Source organism: Pezoporus flaviventris, unplaced genomic scaffold, assembly GCF_033815535.1.
Source record: "Pezoporus flaviventris isolate CSIRO_AGI_PZ_B2104156 unplaced genomic scaffold, CSIRO_AGI_Pfla_v1 ptg000001l, whole genome shotgun sequence".
NCBI lineage: Eukaryota > Metazoa > Chordata > Aves > Psittaciformes > Psittacidae > Pezoporus > Pezoporus flaviventris.
Window position 1 is genome coordinate 52392959 of NW_026892549.1, and position 12908 is coordinate 52405866.

Below are 12908 nucleotides of genomic sequence, written 5' to 3' on the forward strand. Positions count from 1 at the left end.
GTAGGCCAGGTCAGTCATACTGAGGTGGAATTTGTTCTGCATAGAGGTCCGAGCGTATTCATTTCTCTGTGTCTTGTTCGAGGAGCAGGATGACTCTTACTGCCTGCTACATGCAAAGACAGGCCCAGTGGTCTTCTCTCTAAGGGAGCAAGCGAGTCTTTCCCGATCCTGTTGCATAGCGCCAGCTTTTACTCGGAGTGGAGAAGCTGCCGCCAGACTCCGCAGAGGAAGACAGGCTCCGGCGACCGGGCCGCCTATCGGCCCGGTGCCGCCTGTGGTGCCAGAAGAGCCGGGCTTCCTCGGGATGCGCCGTTAACGGAGGGAGCAGTGAGGGAACGCAGTGTACAGGCGGGGTCAGGGTGATGTCACAGGAAACGCTGATGTTACGGGGCTGCCGCCGCCGATCTGCGCTCATACTCCGACGCGCTCCCGACGTAGCTCTGCGCAGCCACCGCGCTCTGGAACGGTTCGTACCCAGCGGGAGGAGCAGGCTGTCGGAACCTTCTGAGCTGGCCAAGGGGAAGAGAAGGAAAGAAACATCTCCTTTCTCCCTCACTGGAAAGGGAAATAGAACTGATTTATCTGAAACCATCTCTGTGCAAACTTTGTGAGGTGAGTACTAATCAAAACCGTTTCATTATTGTCCCGGAGAACAGTGTTTTCTGTGCCATCTGAACGCATTTGTAGTTACGCACGTGTATATGCTTTTGCATTAACCTCAGCGTGTTATGTGTAATTTGCAGGGAGAAAGGGTGAAATGCTTAGTTTATTTTTTAGGGAGTGAAAAGTTGAGCTGATTTTATAACTAGTGTTATATCGTTTAAGAAGTAATAAGTGATAGGTAGAAAGGGACATGAAAATACTTAAATCTTAAGGTATAAGAAACTTATAGGATTTTGTCTAAAAATTCTGATATTAACTAAACAGATTTCTGTCTTTGCAGCTGGAGAGAATTAGAGAATCGGTGGTTAGAAAAGGGTCCGTAGGACTCATTCAGGACAGCTGGAGCTCTTTCAAGAGAGGCTGAACTAGGTGATTAAGTGGTATAGATTTTCTTACTGAATATTCCTTTAATCTTACTGTCACTGTTGTACCTGAAAGAAGTCATACTCGAGTTATTTCGTAATTGGGTTTTGTGTTGTAATTGCACAACTAAGATAAAGCTTCTGTTATGTCTGGACTTTGTTTGCTAGAGAAAAAGTTTTGAGTTTGAAGCTTGTACACATGCTGGGGTGTTACTGTTAAGAGTTCTTTGGGACAAACACCGAAGTTATATATTGAAATGTAATTGCCCACTATTTTGTTTCCCTGAGAAACTATTGAACAGTGGTGTGTGATTCCGTGCCTTCCAGTGTCAGTTGAGAGTCTTGCCACTTCCTCAGCTTTCCAAAACAAATGTGATATCTTCTGGTTTTACACATACAGTTGCATTACTGAGATTGCTGCTTCTAGCCATTTGCTTGTATGCATGTAAGCAATGGATCTGTAGAATCGGGAAAAAAAATCTTCTTTCTGAAGGATAGTTTAGAAATAATATAGGCTATAAATTACACTTGAATCTGCTCTACAATGATTTGTTTAGTCATCCATATAACTTACAGGGTCTGAGATTGGAATAATAATAGCTGAGTTTTTTGTTCTCTGCCTTAGTAAATTTATGCCAGATACTTAGTGTCAGATTTTGCTGCTCTTACAGTTGTGCCAGTGCAGGTTTTTCTTGTCATATTGGAGATCTTGATATTAATTTGCAGTAATAATGCATTTAGCAGTTTAAACCTGTTTGGATCAGGGATGTGCTAAAAGCCTGATTGTTGTGCTTTGAATCTGAGGTCCTTTCAGTGGATTGGAAGGAGACACACTAGATCTGCATAAATATGAGTAAGACCAGATCTGAATCCATGTCTTTCTTTAAAAGTCCCCATGCTGCGATGCTGTCTGAAATTCTCAATTAAAAATAGTTTGTATTTTCATAGTATGAACCTTTGTAGTCTACTTAAACTCTCATTGACTTCACTGCATGTAGGGCAATCCCAAAGTCTTTATATGACTGAAAGTCTTCAGCACAAAAGGTAAATGGTGATATTAAATCAAAAAGATGACACTTGGGAGAGAATGCATTCATGTTGTTTTAATGATCAGTTCAATAGGAGCCACTGTCTTCAGAAGTATTGCAGCAAAATGATTTAGATACTTACGTTCTTCTCAAGTAACTAGTTTGGGACTGCCCACATAAAGTGTCAGGCCATACGTGTGTTTGCAGGTTTGATGCCAGAATCTACATTATTTGCAGATTAAGCAAAAACAGTGGCAGGATAGCGATGTAGAACAGTGTGATTGAACTTTTTAGCAGGCAGCACTGAGTACCTGAATACACAGTGTGCATTGCAAGTTCAGGAGTTACATGATGTGTGTCCTGTCAACATCAAATGTTACTGTGCTCTGAATTCCTGATCAGCTGGAGTTTTGCTCTGCATCAAGAAATGTAGTATTTGTCCCTTTGAATAGGCTCTTTCTGGTACAATACAACTGTTGAAATCCTGGCCCACTGAGAACCAGTGGGATTTTTTCCACTGTCAAAAGGGCCAGATATTCCTAAATGTATATATTTTTTTGTTGAAGGAATTATGCATACATCACCTACCCAGTTACTTGCATCCTGCAGTTTATTGACAGCTGTTTTTTTTATAACTTATGCAATTTTTGAATGCTTAGGTTGAAAACCACAAATCTGCATGTCTCATTCTGGGTGACTAATGTCTTACCTGACCAAATAAAGGGGCTTACTCTGGGAACGCAATGTTGTTCTGTGGGCTGTCTGGGTATTGCAGTCTAGGTTTAGACTAGGGAAAGATTAAGAACAAAGAAAGCTGAGGGAGGAAAGCACACATGCATTTCCTTCACCACCAGTATACCTCTAACTTAATTCTGTGTTCTGTGCAAGCAAGTTAATCAGCTGCTTCAGATGGCATTCTTGCATGTACATAGCTTGCTGTGTAGGATTGGGCCCAAGAGTTCACAAAATCATATGTATAAAAAATTCAAACCAGTCCACAACCATTTGGAAAATACTATTGCTATCAATGTGTTTTTAATAAAGGTATCTACACAGTGATGTTTCAAAAGTATGTATGTAGTGAATACATATATATATTCACATATATATGTGAATACATGTATATTCACTATATACATACGAAAGTGTATATAGTGAATACTGAATAGAAGCTATTTATGGAAGTAATTGAAAGAATTTCTCCAATGAGAAATCCAAGACTACAGTTAGGAAAACAAAACAGAACTTCTTTTTAAGAAGTTGATCCCATCTGTTCCCAATGTGTTTATAGTGTTCTTGATCTGCTAGCAAAATTCCTTCTGTGTTTCTGATTAGCTATCATTCCTATAGGGTGTGTATACAATATTGGCATTAACTCAGTGTTATGGTCATCTCTGTTATAAAGCTCATGTAGTCATGGGTTTCGTATGTGGTGGTTTCCTTTGTTTAGCTTTACAGTTGTTGAAAACAGTCTTAGTGGCTCACATAACTGTTTTGTTACTGGGAAATATTGTAAGTCTTTGGTGTAGCAAATTGTCAGAGCTGTGGAATTAACTATATTCTTGATACTACTGTGTCAAGGAAGGAGTGAATACTTCTATTGCTAAAACTGATGTGGGTTGACAAGTAACTTCAAGCAATAAAAGAAATCTGAAAGTGTGTTTGTGTATGTATGAAATCTGAAAGTTTGTGTTTGTGTTTTAGACATATAATGTAATATCTTATTTCTGTGTACGTATGTGCAATATATGGAGGTCTATACAGTACTGATTTTTATTATTCCTAACATACCAACTAAAGTGATACACATTTTTAAAAAGACTTTCAAAGTAAATTAGTCCTAAACCTCATCCTTTGTTTAGAGAACTGTGAGTCATGAGTGTTAATATTTTAAATTGAATACACTTGAATGTAGTTTCCTTTTAAATATTAAAAGAAAAAGGAGAAAGATTTCCATGGGTTTTCATAACCATTTTTTTTTTCTTCTTGCACTCACGCTGGCAATTCTGATGTTTTCAGTGTAATACACTTGCACAAAGGGCAGCAAAAATTAGCCTTTTACTTACTTGTTATCTTAATGGACAGTTACACAGCCAGTGCAGTACAGTATCAGATCCTATTGAATTTGTTTCCATTATAGCTTATGTTTTTAGCAATACTTACTCTTTTTGCCCTATTTGAGAGTCTGGGCAAAACTGAACTGCATTTTCCGAGTTTTGTTTTCCAGTTATCTTTCATGCATATCTGCCGTAGTCTCCTAAGCTTGTTTATACTGTTTACATTTTCCCAGCAGTCATTTTTTTCCTGCCCTAGTTCTGTGCACTTTCAGTCATTGTAGCAGTATACACTGTCCAAAAGAACAGAAGTGATTTATTTAGAGTTTCTTTTCTTCAGAAAAATGAATTTGAAATGTGCTTAACTGAATGTAATGCATTAAAAAAAGACTTTCCATGAGAGAAGCAATGTACTCATTTTAAGAAAAGAAAACAGATTTTCAGCTGGTGTAGATTTGCATGTGCCTCTGAAGCTGTTACCTCTTAATATGGCATATATACCACCAAAGGCTTTTGTTACAGTTTTGGCCACTATTAAGCTGTAGCTGACTACTAAGATACTAATTGAATTTTAGAAAATAAAATATTGTTTTATTTCTGAATATATGCCTGGATCATGGAGGCCTTATTTAAAAATATCCCAAACAAAATTAGCGACAGACTTTTGTTTAATGAAGCCTGTCCCAGTCTGACTTCCCATTTAATACCAAGGGCATGGGGCAAAACACAGTGATGAGTGGGGGCTTATTTAATTATTCAAAGCAGCTACATCATATAGTGTCATATAGTTAGCTGTGTTTAGGCAGAATATCTTCTTAGTTCGTAAAAACTGTATGTTTTCCCCGTATTCTTTGATAATTCAGTGCTTTAAAACTGCACAGCCTTGATGCTTGTATGTGCATACAGTGTCACTCTTTGTATTACCATTGAGATTTTCCCCTTTGTTTTCTCACCCACTTCAGTGGTAAAATCTTGGAAATTAAAGTTAATAATTTTTTTATTATTTTAGTAGTGGCAATACTGGTAGAGTTTTATTAAAGCAGAAGATGTACTGAGAACGCAGTATATCAAAACTAATTCTTTTAGGCTGTAAAAATGTATTTATAGTAATATTATCAGAATGGGTATTGTTTGCCAGTGTTGTGCTCTGCAATCCTTCCTAGATAGAAACTTTAAAATACATATTTCGAAAGTGAGTAAAACCTTTAGTCATCATCCTACTTTCCTCTGTGTTTGCATGTATGTGTTTACTTACTGCCCTAAATGAAGCAAAAAGTAGGATATTCTGCAACCCTTTATTACTAAAAGGGTGCATTTTTGCAATGATTATCCTGAAATGTTCTGTAGAATGAGGATATCTGCCCTTTTGTTTCTGTTAGTGAAATCACTCTGTGGATTAAATAAGGAACATTTTGCAAATGGTGATAAATTTGTTTGGGAGGCGAGATGTAGAATTTAGAAGTCTTGTTCTAATACATCTTTCCAGGATGACTTTTTGACCATGCAAGCCTTTTTCAAGTTTCTTTTTCTGATGACGTGATTTAACAGGTAGTGTTCATCAACCTGCATTTCCCTTTGGACATGAAAAATGACACAGAAGTTATTGGACTGTACAGTGCTAAATTTTACTCATGGGTGTCAATTCTGAAACATAAAGAGCTGGAAATCAGTTGAATATTGCCTGTATTATATTAAAAATTACTTTTATCACTTTCTTCGGGAAACAGAATTATTCTTTTTGTCAGTGGAAATTCTGTTTACACAGATAATGTGTTTTCAGTTACGATGAATCCAAGGAGGTGATGTACACTAAGCTTCTGCAACTGAACACATTTACTCAAACAGTCTACATACTGTTCTCTGTTTGAATTAGCTAAAATTGACATGATACAAGACTAATTATCCAAAGTTTCACAGTAAAAATATTTGGAGAAGAGAAACGTTTTCATGTTTCACTGAGTTGCTAGGAGAAGAAAGTCAATGCTGTGGGTTTTTTGGGGAGGACGGGTGGAAGGAAAAAAGTCTTACTGTGCAGAGTGTTTCTTTAGGGAATGTGTTTGTTGTGTTGTGGTGGAGTTTTGCATGAGTATATAACTCCATATTCTGTGGATTCTATGTTGTGTGGAATTGGAGCATGACTGTAAAAAACTTGTGGGTTTCCAGAGGGGATTCTTGTTTGTTTCCCCTACCGTGTTAATGCCGCCTTGTACTAAAACAAAATAGCTCAGCAGGCAGATTTGGAAGGCCATCCCCAAATACAAGTCTGTTTTCCAATAGAAACATGTTGATTTTTATAAATACACGCATGTATACGTGCATTTTTATACCTGCATAAATGTGTATACATATATTTTTTACATGTGTTTAGATATTTTACATATATATTAAAAATCATCCAGTCACAGACCTTGAAACCTCAAGCCACTTTGAATAATCACATTTCCTTTCTCTCACTTCTTTCTCCTGTTTAAGCCCCCATCCTGTTCCATTTTTGATTCTGTTCAACTTCCTTTCCTGTGATGACTCTGAATGAGTCACTTTGCCAGGCATTAAGAATGTGGCTTGACAATATTTCCAAAAGCTTATCCTACACTGGCTTATGCAGATGAAATTAACCTCTGCCTTATCCTTCCTCTCAAAGAGAAACGTCTTCACATGTCTAGTTTCTTGGAAGGAGGAGGTGGGAGTGAGAACCCTTTCCATAAATGACTATAATTTATATTGCTCCTAGTCATCTTCCATGAAGAGGAACAACAGATGTGTGTACTGTAAGCAGAGTATCATGACTGGTAAACTTTCTTAAATTGATCTAGCATTTAGTCAGGAAAAAGTTAGTTTAAACAAGTTCAGGAAAGCCAAATAAAGGTCCTTTCCTGAGTGCCACTCAAGTATTCTTTCCATGGCCACCATTCTGCATTCTTCATTTTTTTATTAAATATGTTGTTTATTATATCATAATACATTGAAGGCCACCAGGATTGTGCTTTTTTTTCCTATGTAACTAGCAGCAACTGGAAAAAGCTAAAATGCTTAACACTAAGTAGGCACCTGAACAATGAATGAAATTGTAGCCTTTCTTGTGGTTATGTGCACGCCAGTGTAGTATGGGATTTGGGTTGGTTTGTTGGTGTTTTTTTGGTGGTTTTGTTTTTGGTTTTTTTTTTTTTGGTGCTGTTTGGGTTTTTGGTTTTCCTTTTTTCCTTCCCTCCCCCCTCCCTGTTTCAGAAGCATTGAGTAAAAAGAGATTGGGGGGGTGGGAGGGAAATGTTTCTAATCTGTTAATCATGTATGTACATCATGAAATAAAAACCTTTCTGCTGAAGACAAACAGGGAAAATTATAGTCCTAGAGAAGAATAACTTTGGAAACCAATACAGAAATGAGAATTAAAAACTCCCACCAAGTTAAGCACTGCTATTCCAGTGTTCTCCTCGCCTCACAGTGCTGGGGAATCTTGTACTCCATCAGCTTTCACTAAGGGAGATCAGAAAGATTATATCCCGTCTATACTTGTCTGCCTGTTATGTCATAAGTGTAATTAACATTAACACCAGTGAGCAAAGTAGAAATAGCAAATTTATTTGCTACTACAGTGTAGGTTTTATGTAAAACAAGAGTAATGGTTATAATTGGAACATCAAACAATTCTGTCCTGAGTATACTCATTGGATATTAATTTAAATTTCTGTTTGTTTTTTTTTTTTTTCTGTAAATGCTTCATTTCTTGCTAAAGGGGATGATTTAAGCAGTCTTCAAGTCTTGACAGTGTTATTCTTAGATTGATTGTGGAAGTCACAGCACGGTCTTACAGGAGCCTTTTGTCTCCCCACCCCACATGCTGTATGCGCTATCTCAGCATTTGCAGAGTTCGTAGGAAACTAGGTGGAAAAACATCATTCAGATGTTTTTAACCTTTTAGACTGAACCACTGAGATAGCTTCTGGGCCTAGGTCTTGTTTTCTTCTTCCCCAGTTATCTCAGAAGGGATTGTAGAGTTTTTTCTCTAGTGAAGATCCCTCTTCTAAAAACTATGCATGCAATCCAAAGCTAGAATTCAGTGAATGCAATTTAACTGGACACTTTTTATTTAGAGCTACAGCGATCAAATAGCCTGCTGACAAGTTAAGCTTTTCCTAGAGTCATGTTACAGCCCAGTGAAGGACATGGCAGTAATTCAAGGTTTGTTGAAAGGATGGCAAAATACTTGCAGGGGCACTGGAGCACCAGAGTATGTCAGTGTATACTGCCATCCTTAAGGTGAATTGCATACAGTTAGGTGAAGTCAGCACCTAAGAACCCAGATTCAAAGCAGACTTTAGGGTCTAATTGCAGTAAGCTTTCAAAGTCAGGTTAGGAAAGGGGGAAAGACACTGTTGAAATACATTTTGTCCAGTGAAGACAGACTGGCATGATAGACAGTTATCTGTAATACCTCAGCTTCTTCAGGGAATGCGCATTTGCCAAGCCAGAGTGTTTGAAAAAAGCATTATGCCACACAGGAATTTGGGATGTCTTATGCCAGAGGTTTGTTTTATTTTATTTTTAAAATTTCTTCAGCCCTTGTGTTTCTTACATTTTCAAGCTGTTATATTTTTAAACATTTACAACTTTTACACAGGATGGCTGTCCAACTCCTTCTTCGTTGAGCACCAAGTAACAATAAAACTATGAAGTCTGGTAGCAGGGAAGATATAATGATGGAAGGAATGAGAAATGCACAAAGAAAATAAATCTGAACCTCAAAATGTAGTTCCCATAGGAAAGTGAACTGTGAACAAATCATGAAATAGAATGATGTTGCCTTTATCATGACCTCCTAATTGCAGAGCCAAAGCTGAGTCAGGTGTCCTGTGGCCAGTCAAAAGCCATTTCTTAACATACATAGCCACTTGGATAATCTGAAAAATTCCTTTAAATGGTGAGAAATCTGTACGCGGAGTTGTGTGTATGACATGAATTCACAATAGTGTCTATTCAGTATTTGAATTTAGCAACAAAAGCAGATGCCAGGTTTCAATACATAATCTAGTTAAAATGCCAGTAGCTGTGGTGGTCAGTTAGCTTACTGTTTCTCACATGAGTGAAGGTGAAACATTCAGTTGTCACACATGAAGATGCTTATTACTACACCTTCTCTTCACCTATAAAGGGAAAGGTTCTTCCTATTTCTGCTACTGTGGTATGATTATAAGACTCAATGATCTCTCAGAAATGAAGCCTTTGATTTTCCTTTTCATTCCCATTCTTCATGTCATTTGTTGTCCTTCATAGATAAAATGGTTCTTCTGTTTTTCTGCGTTTACAAATCCTTCAGACATTTATGGGTAAATATTTCTCTCTTCTTCAAGTTATGCAAAGATGTGAGGTTGTTTTGTAAGGCTTCACATCCAGTTAACAGACCGCTCAAAACTTCTCTCAGTGTGGCAGGGTCTTTCTGTCACTTCTGTTATGTGGCATGATTTGTGCACGTGCGGTCCCACATCACATTGGTTCCTTTGCTGCCATGCATCCGCTATTAAAAAAAATGCTGAATGAGAGTAATAGAGAGGAACAATGGGCTATTACAGGATGTTCAAGACAGGGTCATTACAGTATATTTTCTTGTGCAGTCTTGTTATAAACAAGCTTCATATTTACCACCTTGTTTCGTTTGTTAGCACCCTATTGTTAATAAGTGTTGTAGGGCTACTAACTGCCCATTTTCTAACAAAGCTCAATTTGATGAAATACATTCAGTATTTAGAATAAATTTATGTATTTTATATGTATTCAGTATTTATTTATCATTATTGATAATGAGTAAAAGGGCCAGGAAATTTTTCACTATCAAACTGCAAATTAGCTCTGGCATACTTAGCAAAATGAAATCACAGTGGCTTAGGATGGGCTGTTGAATCTGAAAGTCTAGGTAGATCACTTAAAAGAAAAACATTTTGCTTTTGAAGTTGGAAAAGAAAACAGCTTATTCACAGTGCTGCTTTTTGACATACAGGGTAATTTATATTTTTTTTTCCCATAATTTCCAACACTTGGAATCCAAAGGGTCAGTTTGATGTAAATGGTGAAGATAAAAAATAGCATCTAGTGGGCTTTTGAAGCAACTTGGAGTGTTTCTGTGATGTCTGATTATATTAACAATTCTCTAGCTGAAGGACACCCACTAATGGGCACAGCTGAAAACATTTAAGATTTCCAGCTAGTGTGAAATAAGGAGTTCATGCAAGAGGAATCAGTCAAAGTTGGGATGGGGATTCAGTGGTTAGTAGAATAGACTTGAATGCAGTCCACAGGGAGTTGGGATGCTGCTGGAAACTGCGTATGTTTTCAGCATTGTATGAAAATCTCTCAGTCTTTAATCACATCATTTTCTTAGATGTAAAAATGGTCTTTTTTTTTTGTGTGTGTGTGTTCTTGGAATAAACATAATTTTCAATACTGGGATATACTTGTGTAATCTACCAAATGGAAAACCAAGGGTACTGTAGGTCAGTTTTGATGTTAGCAGAACTGTGAGGCAGAAGTCTGACAGCTGAATATCCTACAGCATGTCTCAGGGACACAACAGGAATATACATGTGAGAGTCTGGTTCTTGCAGAATAAGAAACGTATTAACTGACATGAAGCAGATGAAATTTAAGCTAATGCTACTTGTCAAAAAGTTTTTAAAACTGTACTGCTCTTATCCAGTTTGAAAAATGGCTTATTGGAAGTGTTAAGTACCAGCTATTTTTCTTTAGCTCTGACTCCATTTTGCATTTGAGTTTTCAATCCTACAAAATCCTTGAAGTCACAAGTAGTATACTCTATGCAGTTCCACATACTTAGTGAAATTATATGGATGATAATCAGAGCAAAAAACAAGGCCATGAGTTTGCAAAACCAGCAGTGATTTAAAGGGGATTACAAATGGACAGGGGAAAAAACCCTAGTGTTCAGCAAGAAAATATTGGAAAGAAGGTATGTGTTGGAGAAAACATCTTTTGTCCACTGTGTCCACGTTACTACTCCTTTTGAAAGGTGTGACAAAGAGGGTGCTCACTAATTATTTACCAGCTTAATGTTATTTGTATCCATTTAATAAAGAATATCAATATATGGCTTTGTATAAGAAGGGGAGTATGTACTGCTTAATGTAAAAATAAAGCAGATTGGCAATATTTCTGTCACGTTGACTAAGCGTAATAGTTAATGTGTTCCTCACAAAACACCACATGAATAATGTAAAAAGGTGACTCGCCCAGAAATCTTCTTCTCCCAGTAGACTTTTCAGCTTACTTTATCCTGATAGCATGAGGGTATGTTTATCAGAAGACCTGTTTTTAAGTTGCATGTCTTTCAAAGAAGTGCAAGATTTACATGTGAATATTCTAGTTATGTGATCATTTGCAGGAATGTCGCTACCTCTATTTTTGTATCTAGTTTTAAGGGAAAGCTAAACTAAAATCAGTCTTTTATTCCTTCCAAAATGTAGTTGGTATGTTATCGTTAGTGATAGAAGGTCCCTTTTCACAGTCTTTCAGTGAATTCACCATTTTCCTTGTTTGTGTAAGGAAGGTAGCCTTTGTAACATCTTGTTTTATTTATCAGCCATATCTGTAAGCTGCAGGAATCCTGTGTGTGAAGTCACAACACAGTGCTCAAGAAAGATACATGATCTTTATTAGAAAAACCATTCGGTAACAAACTGCATAATGCTGTGACTCCTGTAAGGTGTTTGTTTTAAATAGCAACAACTAACACTTTTTTAAAGTCCTCTTGTATTCCCCAAAATTCAGGCTGTACTGTACTGTGCATGGATAAGGAACGGGGAGAGAGTTATTACTGATCACTCTGTAAAGTTCAAATGCTTCTGCAGTTCCTACTCTTGTGCTGGAATTAGAATCAAAGTACCAAAATACTATAAAAAAAGGCTGCTCTTGCATTATTTCTGACAGGCTTATAACCTGGGAGTATCTAAAATGTCATCAGAAAGCATGTTCTCGTGAGATTCCTGTCCGGATTTCCAGACCAACTAATGTAGAACCTTATCCAAAAAAAGTGTAGATACTTACACAATCACAGAGTGACAGCAGAGCTTTTGGTTGAGTTTATTTGGTGGTGTGTTTTTGTTTTGATTTGATTGGTTTGTTTCTTTTTGTTGCTGTTTGTTTGGGGCTTGGATTTTCTTTTTCTTTTTTTCTTTTTTTTTTTCCTTCCAGTTCTTGTCACTTTTTATATAATGATTTTTACAAAATTTTAATCTCTCTTCTGTTTTTTCACTCTTCTCAGCTTTGTAAGAACTTCCTTTGTACTTTTCCTTTGTCGATGTTTTTTTATTCAGATTGATCATTCTCCATTCTTTTAGATGTAACTGCCATTTTTGTCTCTTTAAGTACAGAATGATGAGAATTTTGCAGAATGAACTATAGAACCTGTACATACTTATTTTCTAATTATGACTGTATCACTCATCAGGAGATGAACCTGTTATTGGGTGGATATTATTTAAGAAATTTTTTTTTCTGTGCTTAGTTTCAGGTAGATCTAACAATAAGTTTGCATGCTACTGCTGTGTCAAATTCTCCTTACTAACAAATCTTTGCCAGTTGTAAATGTTTCATAGTTTTAGACACAGTCAGCTGCTTCTTAATACTACTCTAGAAGTACAACTTGTGCAAAAATAATTCTGGAAAAGCTCTGTATTAAAGAACTGGCCACCATGAGCAAACAGCTTGTTTGCTAGACAGTATAGATGATACAGTTGTCAGTGCTATTGCTGTGTTAGCATTCATCAGTAGTTAATTCTGTTGCTTGAACAAGA

At 36.9% G+C, this 12908-nt stretch overlaps 1 protein-coding gene across 1 annotated transcript in view; it reads left to right on the forward strand.

Annotated features, from left to right (window-relative positions):
• Positions 1-421: 421 nt before the first annotated feature.
• The window catches only part of CALCRL (calcitonin receptor like receptor), a 67984-nt gene continuing 55497 nt past the window's right edge, over positions 422-12908 (forward strand). Inside the window, exon 1 of the mRNA XM_061457831.1 lies at positions 422-612. The gene's annotated coding sequence lies outside the window, so the exon portion shown is untranslated. The remainder of the gene's footprint in view (positions 613-12908) is intronic.